This window comes from Bacillus rossius, chromosome 6, assembly GCF_032445375.1.
Source record: "Bacillus rossius redtenbacheri isolate Brsri chromosome 6, Brsri_v3, whole genome shotgun sequence".
In the NCBI taxonomy this organism is placed as follows: Eukaryota; Metazoa; Arthropoda; class Insecta; order Phasmatodea; family Bacillidae; genus Bacillus; species Bacillus rossius.
In genome coordinates this window covers 11391426-11409221 of record NC_086334.1, presented here as the reverse complement: position 1 = coordinate 11409221, position 17796 = coordinate 11391426, and the positions used below count along the sequence as shown (strand labels likewise).

The window sequence follows — 17796 nt, the reverse complement described above, 5'->3', positions numbered from 1 at the left end:
TGAGAATGTCTGGTGTTCCAAGAATGTATATTGTTTATTTAACTTTTATGGTTATCTAAAAAAAAACATGAAAATGGATACTGATATCAGTTTGACTGTTTGTGGAAAAGATGAGCACGAAATACAGATAAGAATGCTTCACTATATGTTTGATTTGAGTAGTTAGATCATACAAAATACCTTGGTTCAAGTGTATTTGCTGAAGTGTGTATAAAAGATAACTCTCAAATATATGTTTAGTCATGTAATTAATACAGAAGTGTTGCATTTACCAGATTAGCGAAGGTCTGTTAATAAATATTAAAGAATAATTTCAACCTGGATTATAACTCTGAAGCCCTGACAATGCCAGAATGAGAAAGAGCTAGAGCAGGAGCCATTGAAAAAAGACTATCATTGTAATCTACATCATGAACTGGATATATATTCCATAGTATATGCAATTTACCACTGAAATGTTTTCTGAGTAATATATTACCTTTACAGTATATTATTGCATGAATATGTCAGTGGTCATATTGTCATCGTATTGCAAGTATACAACATTAGGTGCCCAATTACACACACTATTGTATTGGTGAAAGTTGTACATGTCCATATCACTTAATTACAAGTTGTCATATAGAGGAGTAGAAAAATTAGAGAATAATCAAGGAAACAGTTGAGTGAGACTTGCATGGGCTTACATGGATTTACGTTTTATTTAATATCTCAGACTAGAATTGAGATAGAAAGGTAAGATAAAGACAATTCTTTTCAGAATCCAACCAGCTTTAATTTGATATACGTGGCAGTATTTCAAGTACTTAATATTTTCAACTCCCGAACTCAAAATTTTGAAAGTTAATTCCAAAAAATAATATGATTTAAAATTAAAAAAAAAAAAAACACATAAATTCTTAATGTTATTACAAAGTTGTGTACAAAATTTCAAGTTGGGATCTCAATGGGATCATACCCAAACCTTAAAATTAGTTTTATTAAAACACTGACATTTTCACGATCATAAGTCTAAACTTAACTTTGAAAGGATTTATCATTCAGCATATTGTTATAAAATTTGATTAAAAACTTAATCTTGTTTAGACCTTCAACACATAATGGCCTATAGAAAATATACTAAGGTAATATTACTTGTGCATCACTATATTTTAAAATAACCACTAACAACAGTTAAGTTCATGCAAATTGCTTTTATAAAAAACCAAAATAATTTTTTTTTGTTCAAGGAGATAAAGGTATAGGTTACAGTAGAAGGTGGAATGAGTCAGGAGTGGGGGGAGTAGTGTTATGCGATGCTCATTTCACTCTTTCCACATGAACATAACCAATAGTCGTGAAATCTCTCCCTGTTAATTTTTCCTCCAGTCAAGGCAATCAGAATGCTATCTTCTTCTGCATTTGTGAGTAGTGATTTGTGAATGTGTTTAGTTTATTTAGACAATTGAAAACGTACGCCAGGCAGATGTTATTGAGTGAATATTAATGTTGAAAGTGAAGTATTTTTTTTCTTTTAGTTTAATTGTTTTAATGTATGAGTTAAAATGCTAAACTAGATGGAAAAGAGAGAAAAAAAAATCTGGTACAGGGTTTAAAACAATTTATTGCTATAATTATTTTGGAAAAAGTAATCACAAAGTTGTAAAAATTCTTAGACCAGTAAAAGAGTGGATGTTTGAAATAAATAGTGAAGTAAGACCTGGGATGAAAATTTGTGACAGCAAATGTAAGCAGCTATTAAAAGAAAAAAATTAGATTCTTTAGATTTGTATAAACCTTAGTCTTCCCGAACAGACACCAACTTTACCAACCCTAATTTATCATTAGAGTATTTAAATAAATCACTTTCAATTATTGTAGAATTACCAATTACAATTGCATTCACATGATTACTGAAGAAATTGGAAAATGTCAATAAAAAGCTCACTTTTGATTTGTTTGGTGATACAAGCTTCTCTGAGAATGAAGAGCAAGTTTATCTAGATTCGGAAATAATTGTACATTTGAAAGAAATATTCCAAAACAAAAGTGAAAACTTCTTGATCCACACAATTCCTAAAAGTTGGAGTATAAAAAAATTGAAAATAAGTTCTATCTCAGTAACAGGATGGCAAGAAAGGCAAAATCACTAGTTAAAGAAAAAGTAATGTCATGTCCAGATCCACTGCCAGAAAAAAAAACTTTAGACTAAAATGTTGCTGGTAAAGTCAAAGATTTTCACAACTCTGATGTAAGTCAAATTATGCCAGGCAAGAAAGATTTTATCACGATGAAAGTAAATGGAAAACAGTCTGGTTTTATTGAATTACTAAAAAACAAAAAAAAACAAAAAAACTGAATCAGTTGCCAAAATTGGTATATTTCAAAGTTCGCAGAATTAAGACTGAAAAATTGCATTTTGGCTGGGAGAAACGGAGCACATTTGGTTTGTGCATGCATAACGCACCAGAAAGTAAAATTAATGATTGTCGGAGGAAAACTGAAGGATATGAAGATTGATGAAGCTTCTGATCTTGGTGATTACAAACAATGCTTGTCACAAATAATGTGCCAAGAAAAGACCCCTAACTGCTACCTAACAAATGTGAAAAAGTCCAGGCCTGGAAATTTGTCAATTCAGGTCTGGAAAACCTGGAAAAGTCGAAGCATTTTGGAATTTTAAGCTTTGTAGAAACCTTGAAAACTTACATTGTATGGAAAACCAGAAGATATTCAATACATAATTATATATAAGTATTAAGTATAATTGTGGAAATGTGTAATTTGATAGAAAAATCATAAAATCATCATTAAGTTTTATAAATGTCTAGTCTTATTTTTGTTTCGGTAATTTTCAATGGGCAGTAAATTGATAGCAGTTATACTAACTAAATAGAACATGCCCTTCCTGTAAATTCACTGCCAACCTCTGCATATTATCGAATACCGCTTTAGCGGCGACGGGAAAGTTATGACGGCGGAATCCGTGTTCGCATTCCCATGCGGCTGTCATAACCAGTGACGTGTCGCTATGACGTGGCGAGTAGAAGAAACAAGCGTGACCTGCCGCAGTAGTTAGCTGGACGCGCTGTCTGCGTCCACAACACACATGTTGGACGCTACTTGATAAAAATGTTTGGTATTTGTACAGGTAAAGACCACAGTTAAGTTATTAAGTACGTAGCCTAAACATTCTTTAACGAACACGTGAAAGGAGAAGAAATGTTTAAAATTTGTTTACGTGCCCCACTTGAGCTTCCCCGTAGGGCGAGCTTGGATTGAAAATCGTCTTTCGTTAATGCGTAGTCGCTATTACACGCCCGTCTACATATGGCGTTCATTTAACCCCGTCACACAGCCGACGACGTGTCTTTCATTTAATACTGGAAATAATTATTTCAAACATGCTCAATATACTATCGTCAAATTTAATGTTTTGTCTCAATCCTAAAACAGTTAATTTTTCTTTTCGCTCTCCTAACGAGATATAATATTGTAGTTTGTAAAAAATAAAATATTGAAACTGATAAGGTTGAAAATACCCAATAATGCTGCTGGTTATTTTACACCCTTGTTTTATTACATTTTAAACATATTTAGTGATTTTTAGGTTATGCCTACTCCCCACTTTCATAGGTGGCTAGGTTTGCTCCTGCTGTATCGCATATTGCCACTTATTTTATACACAAAGGATTCCATAAAATACTTTGGAGTATGATAAAATGGTAACAATTTAGGTTTTTCTCATAGGATTAAGGGGTTTCGTGTTTAGTTCCTCTATTTTCTGGTTGTTACACATTACAGAAGTAACAAATGACCATTGAATTGTGTGACGGGTTTATTGCAGTGCAAACAATCGTCTATAAAAATGACACGGCACGAAATAGTAGGTATACAATGAATGCATGCTATGAACATTGAATATAATTGAAATAGACATTTAAAGCCTAAGTTTTATGAATGTCCACAGTCTTATTTTTGTTTCGGTAGTTTTCTATTGGTTGTAAATTGCCAGCAGATACACAGACTGTGGGTGGAGGGGGGGGGGGAACTTCCTTCCTGCAAATTCACTGCCAACCTGTGCATATTATATAATGCCGAGTCGTCTTAGGTACGACGCAGTAGCGGTGACAGGATAAGTTATGACGATGGGATCCGTGCTCACATTTCCACGCGGCCGTCACACCAGTGACACGTCGTCACTATGATGGTGGCAAGTTGCTCTACCTGCCGGTACCTGCTGATCTCGCCGTCTCGAGCCGCCTTGGACAGTGTGAACTACGTTCCTCTGCTTGTTCCTATTTATACATAGATACTTTTTAGACTACCTTCCGAAGTGCGTGTATGCGTGTGTTTTTGTCTACTTGACTATGCCAGTCATTAACTTTTGTTCCTTCTTAACAGATGTAAAATTTCTTACCTCGAGGTTTGGTCCTAAATCACCAAGCTTATAATAACTTAACAATACACGTATTATCACAAAAAATTTGACGGAAAAATTCCGATATTCGAATTTTTATCAGAACAAGTTACCATGTTGGTACGGGATTCAAACTATGTAAACTTTTTTTTTTTTTAGTAAAGTATTGTGTTTTAAATCTTTTAAATAACGAATTATATAAAATTCATATGCACTTAGAAATATAATTTTTTTTTAAATAAGAGAACTATGTTCACTTCATTAAACACTGGTACACGTTAAATACTTTTTTAAGATTAATAATATTCACATTAAAAATAATTATGGTAAACGGGGTTAACTCACTCTGGCACTTTTATTAGACATATTTTGCATAATCAGAGTATGGAAAGCTTTAATTCATAAAATTAATGAGCACTATATGTTCCCTTATAAGAATTACCTGAAATATTTAACAAGGATAACAACTGTTTGTGCTAGAAAATGACATTTTGTGTGCCACAAAGAAACACACTATGCAAAATAACCTATTCGACACCATATATTAAAGTGGCAGTTTATCCAAGATTAGGTTAAAAAAACGTGAAGTAAAATTCCTTAGGTAGGTATATCTTTAAATATAAAAAAAGTTCCTTATTCAGTTTAAAAAAATTTAATGCATAAAATATAACGACGTTTAGTGCAATATACCACAATAGTGAGAAAAAAAAAACCTGTCTATAAATTAAAACCAAAGGGATGTCTTTCGAACGGGTAAGGTTCGAGCTACTCGAGCCAGGGTGGCAGAGACTGTACCAGACGCTGAGAAGCGAGCTACTCGGGGCCAGGGTGGCAAAGACTGTACCAGAAGGTTCAAGCTACTCTGGACTATATCAGACAGGTTCGAGCTACTCGGGACCAGATTGACAGAGACTACCAGACAATGGAATCGTGCTACTAGGATCCAGGGTAGCAGGGACTGTACCAGACTGGCTGAGAAGCGAGCTACTCGGGACCAGATTGGCAGAGACTGTACCAGACTGGCGTCATGGCGCCAGCAAGGTGGGTCTACGACCTGATGGCGTGCCGCCGACTTGAAGTTTGTACTGTCGCCATGGCAACCGTCCATTTTCCCCCGCCCTATGATCGACTGCTTGATTAAATATTTAGGAAACAAATGAATGCGGGTACGTTTCGGCCTGCACGAGTGTTGGTCGAGGCGAATGGCTCTTTGGGCTTTGAAGAAATTTAGAATTGACTATTGTAGCAATAATTAGCTGAGCCTTCTGGTTGTCTCATTGGAGGTAGTTGGTCCGAGTCATTTAACATGTGACTCCATCGGCTGGGCCATGGCCCCATGGCCTCTTGGCTGGCGACAGTCGCGGTTATCGAGCTGATATAGACCGTGTGCTTGTTTGTCGTGGTCGTCATGGCGACTCCAGCCGGCCAATAGCAGCGCGGCACGTCTCACCGAGCCTTCTAACCAGTGTCTATTTATTACGTCAGAGATATCGTATTCCTATCAGCGGTGCGTTCAATAATTCTCGCGCATTACTGAGGTGGCTGTTGGCTGGTTTTATGGCAGTTTTTTTTTCAGATTTGTTCAGCTTGTTAGGTGTGAAATGAAAACCGAATATCCCTCCCCCTTTCTTCTCAACAACTCACCTATCCCGTACGAAATTAAAGAATCCAAGCATGCAATGCTTGCAGTATCTGAAGTTAAATTGCAGATATACATTATGTTAAGTACTTAAATAAGAATTCTGATACTTTATTGTTAAGCCAGTAAGATGTTTTTAGACCTGTTTTATTTAAGTTTATAAACTATTTTGTAGTGTCTAGTACTTGCCGTTACATCGCGTTCTTTCGATTGTGTGTGTGTGTGTGTGTGTGTGTGCGCGTGTGCTTGTATGGATGAATGTGATTAGTGATACGTGGGCAGCACGGTGGGCATACTAGTGTTCTGATTGGTAGAGCAGCCGGCCTCTATGTAATGTCTGCAGGCGCTCGTAATATTAGCAGCGTGTATTGAACGTTGTAGATGGAAGTACTTTTGATTATACAATATCATCTATATTATATATGCTTAATATTTGCTCTTCTAGTTCAATTTAATTCAAAAACTATTTTAAATTAGCGAACTTAACGACTTTTTACGTTATAATTCATATAACTTGTAAACGTAGTTATGTTGTGCCGTACTACACCTGATCTTCAGTTAAGATACCTACAAAGCCTGCGTTCATTCGCCATAAAACCGGACGTATGGAGTGTCCCGATTTGTGGCTTTAATTTGGAATAAACAAAAAAGAAAAGAAAAAAAAGTCAATCGCACGATTCCTAACCTATGAGTATTAACTGTTGGATTCACTTCCTAATGTACAGTGTAAATGTTAGAAATTATATCTTTATTTTGAAAAACCGCTACCTCTTGCTTCAGGTAGCATGCCTGCTGATGAAATGTTAGCATTTTTATTTCTTGTTCTGTCCATCTTCTCAAGTATCCAAAATGATAAGAAATTAAAAATACTTATTGCTGATAGTAACTTTATTTGTTTAAAGGTTAAATGTATCTTCGTTTGATAATCAGTCAAATGAAAATATTCTCTTGTGTCTATTGCAATTTTCAGTGATTTGCAAGTTTTATAAAAAATATATATTTTTGCACCCTAACACACATGTCTGTTATGTGTTGATGACAGGGCTTAAACAATGGGACATGAAGTCGTCGTTAAGACTGAAGATAACTTGAATATGCTTTAGTAGACGTTATTGTAACTATTGTCTAACTATGAAGTGAAATTGTTGCGCAAATTTATCAGTAACACGAAACATCTTAAACTCTACGTGATACGTTCTTCTTAAGTTTGTTACTTTTCTAATATACTTTAGTGCATTTTGGTGAAGTTTGTTAATATAATATGTGGTAATGTGTTCTAGCTGGTAGCAAAGGTAGCCTAATTGATGCTAGCTAAGTCACAATCTAGGAGAAATGATTTTTGATCGAATAGTAGAACAATACATATTGTGAAATGTTCAGCAACCTGCTAGGTATTTAATCTGCAGTATCTGGTGTATGCGCACCCTCATCAGTTCGTTATATTTTTACGAGCGAAAAGTTTTTACCCCAAAATAAATGTATGCTGAAACATTCGCATGTTTTAGACCTTTTTTAAAACGTGTTTTCTGCTAGACCTTTGTGATAATAATTAAGTAATATGACGCTGTATTGTTAAACATGAATTTAATTCTGTATATACCTTTATTTTTAATCTGTAACGTCTTAGCTTTCGGTATACGGCATTTGGCAGGAGTAATTTCGTGAATGGAACGGAAATGTGTAACCACGATGCTGCCATCTGTGGCGAATGGTGCGAACCAAAGTTCACAAAGCCAAAGGAAAACTTTATAACATTAACTGTTTAATTGATCTTAATCAGATTGGCCGTATTTTAATAAAATTTCTTGTCGAAAATCGGGTGAAAAGTCGTGGTTTGGCATTATTTCCAATTTTTTTTCTCGCTTTTATCGGAGCCGTTTCATTATATAATTTATGTTTTCGGTTTGAAAATCATACGATTCAATATTCGACGTAACTGCTCCGGCAGCGAATTGTAGCGGCAGGTGATACTGCGTGTGATACCTGGCAAGAAATACATTTAAAAAAAAACAAAAAAAAAAACGACAATTTGCGTGTACTTATTACGCTGGGAATTATTTTAAAGAATTCTACTTAATTTTCTTGTCAGTTTCGTATTATAAGTGTATTTGCAACACATGAATTTGCTGGTTACAGAGGTAAAGACTAGCTCACAATTTTTTTTTTTAGTAAGCGTTTCAACTTATGTACAAGATGTCGTGTGGTGGTTTTTTTTTTACAAGATGATGTTGGCAAAATGTGTGTGCTACGGTTTTAAAAATAAGCGATGGACTAAAACAAATGCGATTTATGGAATGACGGAAATATACAATATTCTACATAAATACGCGTGGACTGTGTTGAAACCCTCGGCGAATGTTGGAACCCACCGGCCTGCGGAAAAGGCAGCGAGATGCACGTGCCTCGGCCCTGCATTGTTAATGCGAGTGGGGGAAGTAGGTCGCCGCGTGTTGTGTCCGTCGCCATGGCGACGCCGGGACGCCGCGACGCCTCGACGCCTCGCGTAGACCGCGACGCGCCTCACTCGGCGCTGAGCGGGCGGCGGGACGCCTGGCTGTCAGCTCATGGTGAGCACTACCGACCATACCGACCGTAGCAACACTAGGTGTTTCTGTTGTCTCGTTTGTGATGTACGAGTAACTTCAAACTTGCTGTTACTTTTTTTATTTTACTGAATAGCGTGGTAAAACCGCAATAATGAAAAGGCCTGCATTCTGCTGGGTCGGCGAGACGTAAATACAGTTGGATTCCTGACATACATGAGACTCAGACGAACTGGTACTCCATGTTACAGCTGAATGCTAAGTATTTGTTAACCTTAATTCGAAATTTTCTTCATCTCCTTTATGTGACGTGGTAGTGGGTTTAATTAATTCTTCAGACAGTGAACTTCATACCGTTGCGCACCAGAAATACCATTCGGTTAGCTAAACATTATGTATTTAGCATGACTAAAGAATTTTACACTGCACTTTACATTCAGTATTACTCACAAATTCTTAGAAACTATGATTCACAACTTAGATTAGCATTTATATTTGTTGGGTGTTCATCCTGTGCAGAGATAATATTCAGGAAGATTAAATTTAAACGTGAACAATATATGCTTTTGCCTTGTTCAAAGATTGATTTAGTTTCGAAGTCATTTGATTGGGCACGAAAGAGCTCATTTGCCACTCAGCTGTGAATTCGACATACATTTCCGGGCCGATTTATAACATAATTAAACCAAACATGTATTTATTATCTTCAAGTGACTATTATGTTTAGGTACCCGAGGATTAAAAGATTAATTTAATTTCTTGAGAATAGAATCGTAAACTACCTGTATGTGGTATCGTTTCTCTCTCTCTCTTTCTCTAAAAATAGCGTAACGAAAGGTAGGTTCAAAATTTGCTGGTCTGATCTCAAATATTTTCCTCCCACCTGTAAATGGAGGCTGACAAGAAGCAGAGCACATTTTGTTTGGAGTTGGCGGTTTGCCTAGAGCCAGTTCTCGTAGTCTGCAGCTGTCTCACTGGCTTGTTCTTGTTGCAGATCGTCCCGAGCAGCATCGCTATTGCAGTGGTTTTCCCCCCAACTCCAAGGCTTCTGGTGAGTTTGTCATGTCATCTGTGCTGGATGCTTTCTTTCTCGGCATGCATTATATGTTGACTCTACCTTGTTATTTGTGGTCATTTCTTCATGCCTGCTAAAACTGATATAAAGACGCCAATAACAAGTTAAAGTAGAATCAACACGTATATTTCAGCAACCTTACTTACAATGTACTGTTACCTGAAAGAGAGCTTGTAAAGTTCGGCAAGAAGCACTGTGTAGCTGTGGCATGTGTTGTGTTATGTTAGACTTGGTAATTGATGGCCTGTTTTAGGTTATCTCTGTTTCCGGAAGTTTGTGCTTTGTATTACGAACAAGCGATGCAAGATATCAGCGGTGATTCTTACCCTCCAGTTTGAGTAGGCTCTATCTAAACTTACTAGTGACCAAGATACGGTTCTCAGCACGACCACGACTTAACATTCAAACATCACTAAAAGTCTCCAATATGTTATTTCTTTTAGTTAAATGACTTTGTGGTTTAACGGGAAAATACTATTGCCATTAGTAAAATATCAATAACTTGTCTTACACCTGTTTTAATCGATAACTAATAAGGACGATTATTTTAACGCTTTTTGATAGACTTCAAACTCTTGGCATGAACTAAAGTTTCCATAACTCGTATACACAAACATCACGGCTAAATCTTTGTGTGTAAGTGCTTCTAACCTATAAATATGTTTAAATAATGTAAGTCAAACTTCTCCGCTGGTTAGGAAAGTTTGAAGTGGCAACGAGAAGCATTGCAGTATTGCATTAAAACAAGCAATTTAACGTATAGACACAGTACCTTGTTACCATTCACTTGTTGCGTGAAGTCATCCCTGCCCGAGAGGTCTTGGCGTCCGATACTAAAAAGCCCTTTCACACGGGCAACAGTTGCTGGCGATCGATCGCTCACAAATTGTCGAGACCTGGCAACTGCAGTTGCCCCGCTGGGAACTTTTCAAACGATAGTTGCTCGATTGGTAGGGGAAATCTCATTCGATGTTCAGCTGTTCGCTGAACTGAGCGCCGCGCTCTTGTGCTATGGAAGTCGAGGCCATTTTAATTTAATCGATAGTGGGCGAATGTGTCCATAGGAAGAAATTGAAATCAAGAAAAATGAAATTATGGACGCATCCTATCAATGCTTCCAGACTGAAGGAAGGAGCTTTATTTTATTTCATAATTTTTAACTGACGATAACATTTTCTAATGACCTTAAGATGCCATTAAAACATTCAATGAACTATGCCAAATTTTGAAGCAAAAGATACCTTTATGTGTCGATGTATACGTGTTGAATAAGTTTGTCACATTCAGGTATTAACTGTTTGAATGAGATGACAATAAAATGACTAGACAAATGTGCAAATTTTAGTGAACAAAAGGTTCTTAAGAAAAAATATGTTATGTTGAGCTTAAATCAAGCATGATTTTTTTTAATTCCCGTAACTCTTGTCAAAAAAAAGCATTGTCCAATCGGCCTTATGTCTTTGGGAGTTCCTTTCCATGCATCTATTCCCGAATCCCGATTCATCCCACTTGATTTCGGTGATGCTGGGACTGTTCCTCACTGGAAGCCATACCTTTATCTCTGGCTGGAATGTTGGTGTTCCGTCTATGATGATCTCGTCAGTGATCTTGAAACGTAACCTCCATTCAACTTACATTCTTATTCATGCACTCCGTTTAGTCCCTAATTTGGGACTAAACGGAGTGCATGAATAAATAAATAAACACTCCTGTACACACTTCGCTCGGAAAAAAATCTGTATTATTTGTTTTACTGTTGATGTTTAAGCTTTAACTAAACCGGTAATGATATGGTAGGGGAAATACATCAAACAAATTTATTAGTTTCTAATGATATTGTAGAAGCGGACGGCTAGCATATAATATGTATATAAAATCCCCATGAATTCACGGGAATACAGAGACGAGTCACCGATGGCCACTTATTTGGGTCACTATTCCTCCTTGTATTGAGGTCATTGCATGTTATGAGCTCTGCCAATAGACAAGAGTAACGCACGTTTGCTGTAGCCTGTCGTCTCGGTAGGTACATTGTTGCCAAATTGATACTACCAATGTTACGATTATTTGGTAAAAAATGTTAAATTTTGTAAATAAAAAAAAATAAATGGTCGTTTGTACAAATTAGCTAATTTCCTGAAGTTCTTCACCGATTGCTTTGAAATTTTGACATATCGTTGCTTTCGTGTACGCGCGTGTTTTTATATAACAAATTGAAATATAGTAAAAACATATTAAATCTCCGAAAGGGTTTCACCGATTGCTTTCAAATTTTGACGCCACGTTGCATTTTCATACGCGTATGTTTTTGTATACCTGTGTTCACTTGTGATAGGTAAAAGTATGTTTGTGTGTTGGTCTCCTGTTCTATACAGAAAAAAGACATAGAAAGGAAGATATAGACATATATGTATAGAAAGGGATATATATATATATATATATATATATATATATATATATATAGAAAATGTAGATCTATAGATAGAAACACACACAAGAAACTGTTTGGAAGTCTGGCACTAATTTATAAAAAGGCATTCCATTAAATGATGTGCTATATTGTCATGAGTTTTGATCTTAAATTATACTTTCTGCGGATTAAGCATGGCTTATGTCAAAAATAATAATTTAAATGATATGAAAAAAATTGACGAAATGGTTTTCGTGTATGTCGGTTAACAATCCGTTTGAAAATCACGTGACTAATAGCCCTAAAGGCACGAAAAATTCCATCCGGCCGTATGTCCGCAAAAACTTCACAACATTTAACTTTGGATGGACGGCCAGATTAAAATTTTAACGTTATTTATTTATTTATTTAAATTTTTTGTTACATGCGCACCAACAGTCCAGGGACTTTAGTGGTGGGCACGACGTATACAAAATATACACAAATACATAAAGAAACAAGAAACAAAGGACAAGACATCCATACACACAGACAACACAAGGACAAATACAAATATAATACTTAAAATAATAATTAGTACAAAGTGGTAAGATAGTAAGCAGCAAGACATAAAATTTAATAGAGTACAATAATGTAAACGTGAAAGAGAAAAAATACTGACTATAATTAGTATGAGGATATAAATTACATTAAATACTTTAACATAGCTCTGTACACAATTAATTTGACTTGGTGTTGTGTCTATTATAGTTTTTAACGAGTCTATAAATAAGATCATTTTTGTTATAAATAGTACATAAACTAGAAAAGAGGCGAGAATTGAATCGGGGGATTCTCAATCCGGTGTTCTCAAGAATATAGCTACATTTAATTTTATAGTTATAAATGTTATGTACAAAAAGATAGTCCAAATGGGCTCTACGGTCTGCTAGAGGAATAAGTTTGGGATGCGGAAAACCTCTATGAATTATTAGTTGAGACAATTTGTTTTGTAAATTTTCTAGTTTCTCAATATCAGTCGACCCAATGTCATTCCAGATAGTTGAACAGTATTCTAATTTAGATCGAATTAATGCCAAGTAAAGAGAAATAATTGAATCAGAATTGGTAGCATAATGAGTGATATATTTTATAATAGCAAATGTTCTTTTTGAAATGGAGTTTAAGTAGTCGATTTGTTTATGAAAAAATAATTTTGAATCTAGAAAGACACCAAGGTCTTTTATAATGAAAGTTTTTGAGATTGGGTTACTATTCAGAATGTAATTATAAACTATAGGGTTATATTTCCTAGTAAAGGATATTACCTTAGTTTTACTATCGTTAAGATTGACCAAGTTTAGAAGACACCAATTATTGATTTCATTAATGTCCCTTTGTAGAAGAGCGCAATCATTGACTGTCGATATTATTTTAGAGATTTTCAGATCGTCAGCAAAGAGTACACCAGTTGAGTAATTAAGGACCATGGTAATGTCATTTATAAATATATTGAAGAGGAGAGGTGAGAGAGTGGCACCTTGTGGTACTCCAGAACTAGCATGGTGTAAAGAGGATTTATGGTTATTGACAGATACAAAGAAATATCTATTATTGAGATAGCTAGAAAACCAGTTCAAGTAGTTAGTACAAAAACCAAAGTCTGATAGTTTTTTTAAAAGTAGCGAATGGTTTACTGTATCGAATGCTTTGGCTAGATCAAAATAACAGGCATCTGCCTGACCTCTGTTAGTAACTACATTATGGATTGGGTTAAGAAAAGTAATTAGGTTAGTAGTGGTGGACATTCCAGATCTGAAACCGTGCTGAGTGGCTGATAATTTATTTTGAAGTTGAAAATTTAAAACTTTGTGTATAATTTTTTCAAATATTTTTGCGAAGCCATTAAGTAAAGATATTGGTCTGTAGTTTGACACAATCAATTTAGAGCCATGTTTGTGTATCGGAATGACCTTTGCTATTTTCCATTTGTCAGGGAAAACTTGAGAATGCAAACTGGTGTTAAAGATATGATAAAGATTTGTGCAATGGGAGTGCATGACTTGATGTAAGTTTTTGGACATACGCCATTGCTAAGAACTTTTTCTGTTGAAGAAAAACTAATAAATAAAATAAATAAATAAATAAAAATAAAAATACTCAAAAAAATATACAAAAAACACACAAAATTAAGCAAACAATTGCTGTTGTCAACAAGGATATGAACACCACAAAATATTCCGAAACAGGAATATGGTCAGCAAACAAAGAAAAAACAAAGAAAAATGTACTAAGAGAACGAAAAAATCCCCACAAATGATGACAACACAAAAATATTGAAACCCAAAATAATTCAGCACAACAGTTGAAGCGAGACAAAAAACATGACAAAACGAAAAAACAAACAAATACAATAGTTTTACCTAAACAGAAACAAGCGACGTTTCGGGAACTGCTATCTGCTCCCGTCCTCAGGCAGAGACGCACATGGCACGGAAACACTGAGTCGACTGAGTCGACTGAGTCGACTGAGTCGACTGAGTCGACTGAGTCGACTGAGTCGCACCTGTGTTTCCGTGCCATGTGCGTCTCTGCCTGAGGACGGGAGCAGATAGCAGTTCCCGAAACGTCGCTTGTTTCTGTTTAGGTAAAACTATTGTATTTGTTTTTTCGTTTTGTCATGTTTTTTGTCTCGCTTCAACTGTTGTGCTGAATTATTTTGGGTTTCAATATTTTTGTGTTGTCATCATTTGTGGGGATTTTTTCGTTCTCTTAGTACATTTTTCTTTGTTTTTTCTTTGTTTGCTGACCATATTCCTGTTTCGGAATATTTTGTGGTGTTCATATCCTTGTTGACAACAGCAATTGTTTGCTTAATTTTGTGTGTTTTTTGTATATTTTTTTTGAGTATTTTTATTTTTATTTATTTATTTATTTTATTTATTAGTTTTTCTTCAACATAAAATTTTAACCTCCAAAATGAGAGCAAGGTAGTTCCGCCAATTTTTACTGTCTTAAAAGGTCATTCAGTGTTTTTATTTTACGTTTGAACACATTTTGAAGTTTGATACAAAACATGACGTAGGCATAGAAGTAGAATAAATTACGCATGGTTAAAATAAAAAATATATGTATCAGAACTAAAAATAAATAGTTCAATGATTAATAAGTGCTTAACTTTCAAGATAGTCAATTTAATCGATCTTTAGTTCTTTACAAGATACATTTTTCACCACTTTTCGAGTCTTATAGTCTGCTGGCAGCATCAAAATGGAAACTTATTTGACGGGCCTATGGATCATTGCGACTCGCTCGGCTTGTTGCCTGTTCTGGCGGATAACATTCGCGGCCGAGTCTGACGTAGTTTGAGAGGGGAAAGGAGGGATTTCCCTCTCCTTCTCCCCCCCTTTTTTTCAACCACTTCGGAAAAGGGGGGAGGTTTGTCGAGGCGGCAGTCCGCGCTTTGTTCTGTGCAGCGTCGAGGCGTGGCTCACGTGACTACCAGAGTGTTATTCAACTGTAAGTACATTCATTACACATTACACGCGACACGTAAACAAATTTTAAACTTTAATGAAGGCTATTATTTTGCATACATAAGTTTAAGCGAATTGCGAACTGAAATGTGTTTTCAACTTGACAGAATTGACATATTTGTAATAAATAGTGTGGCTGGTTTATAAACCAAGATGGCTGCCTCCTGAAGCGGGGAGAAGTAATGGCCGTGTCTGTCGCGCCTTTTACGAAGCTTTCACCGCAGTTACCTACAGCTTTTTTTCCTCCGATTGGAGGCCATTGAGGCCGGTGTCTAGTTGCGTCAGGCTGGTTGATGGCAGTATCGACGATTTGGCGGGCATTAGTGGGTGGAATCGCCAGAGGACAGGTGAAGTAATCATTTTTTCGCTGGTTTGGCGATACCCAGGCCGCGACAGTGCACGAGGCATGAGTGTGCGATGTTGGCAGCGCTGCGTGTGCGTGTTAGCGCCTCGCGTGACCGATGGGCGGAGCGCTCTTGTCGTCTGGGGTGGGGGTGGAGGGGAGAGATCAATACCGCGCATCCTGTTTCCCCTCCTCGGGCCGCCATGCTGGCGTCGCCGGCCGATGGTGCAGTGGTGCCAGTTCGATAACCTGTCTTACGTAACTAGACATTAGTATCACAGGTAAATCACTTCAGCGTAAATTATAACGAGATATTTTCCTTATTTTTTTCTATTACACTTTAAAGATTTAAATATTTTCAGACTATATAATTGAAACTAATGATTTATATTTGTAATCTTTAATGCCGGATATAATTATTTGTGTGGAATTATAATTTCTTGCATTCATTATTGTATTGTGAAACGGGGAATGATGCTTCTACTGATTGCATTTAGGTTCTTCCATTACAGCCATATGTCCGGGTCTCCTAGAAAACAAGTAATTTGACGGAAATAAATCATTCAGGCAGGCAAAACAGTGTTAAGTTACTGTAGAGAAAAAAAAAAGTATATGGTAACAAATGCATTAATGACCAATGGGATTAGATTACAAAGTAATAAAAAAAATCATCGCTGAATTTTCTGTGAAACTTGAAAAGAACACAGTGTTTTCTAGTAACAGTGAACGGAGAAAGCAGGAACCGTCAGTGCATGTGGTTTCCCAGTTTACACCTGATGAGCTAGTTGGTGCAATTACATAAATCGTGAGTCAATACATGCTTTCTATGTAGTGCCAAAACACCTGTAATTTGCTGACTGTTTACTCACAATGATTCCTACTATTCCTAATCTTATCTGTAGGTCCGTAAATTAATAGGAGTATACCCTAAGTCTATGTATTTTTTTACCTTAACACATTTTAAACTCCGTATTTCCGATTTCTATATAAACCTTGATACATAAAAAAGTTCTTAGCAATGGCGTATGTCCAAAAACTTACATCAAGTCATGCACTGCCATTGCACAAATCATTCAAAGATAAAACCTTGATACAAGTTCGTAATAAGTATTGATCCCACTACAAAATTTTCAGGATTTAAAGTCTATAATATACTCACTCCTAGTAACTGTTCATTTTGCATAGTTTTGAGGTAACTATGCTAATAAATTATTTGAAGTAGCATGGTCATAGATTAAATAGATTAAAAATAGCACTCCTTTTCATCTATGTTAATTTTTATTTCGGTGCGTACACAATGAAACCGACACTTTTAAACCATTAAATACAATGAATCTGACGTCCATGGACTACACCTATGAAGCGCGGTACGACTCCACCCCTACGCCCTGTCAGGGCATAATTTTACCGGCACTGCACGTCAGCGTGTGACGTTTTGTACAGTGAACTTTCACCCGAGCATGTTGGTGAATGTCTGGTACTCCAATTAAGCATAAGTAATTTTTTAATTTTGCATTTCTTAACTTGTTTTTAATTTATTCATCTCCAGGAACACACCCTGAAGAAATAAGGTATTCTCATAATTTTTTATAATATTAAATACAACTAATGTAAAGGGTCCAAGAAACTTAATACTATGCGCAAATTTTTTTGAAGGGTGTATGCCTTCTGCTATAACTGTCTGCGGCAAGGTTTTTGAATGACTCAGCGTATTTATGTGGTGGCGTGAGGATGCCGTCCATCGCCCGCAATGGCATTCGCTCAGCGCAGTCGATCACGTCTTGAGGTGGTTGGGTATTGCTGTTCAAGTCATATACTGGACTCCTTTACCTTCGGGCCGTCTCGACAGGGCGACTGTTACATTTAATTAAG

The 17796-nt window shown here is 36.2% G+C and overlaps 1 protein-coding gene across 8 annotated transcripts in view; it reads left to right on the top strand.

The window, feature by feature from the left end:
* Positions 1-17796, top strand: part of LOC134532630 (heterogeneous nuclear ribonucleoprotein K-like) — a 58787-nt gene that overhangs the window by 3907 nt on the left and 37084 nt on the right. For 5 of the 8 annotated variants that reach the window (XM_063369250.1, XM_063369248.1, XM_063369243.1 and 2 more), the window contains exon 2: positions 9576-9632. The gene's annotated coding sequence lies outside the window, so the exon portion shown is untranslated. Of the gene's footprint in view, positions 1-9575; positions 9633-15459; positions 15565-16132; positions 16206-17796 lie in introns of those variants that run through there. The other 3 variants (XM_063369251.1, XM_063369245.1, XM_063369246.1) reach the window with 2 other exon arrangements.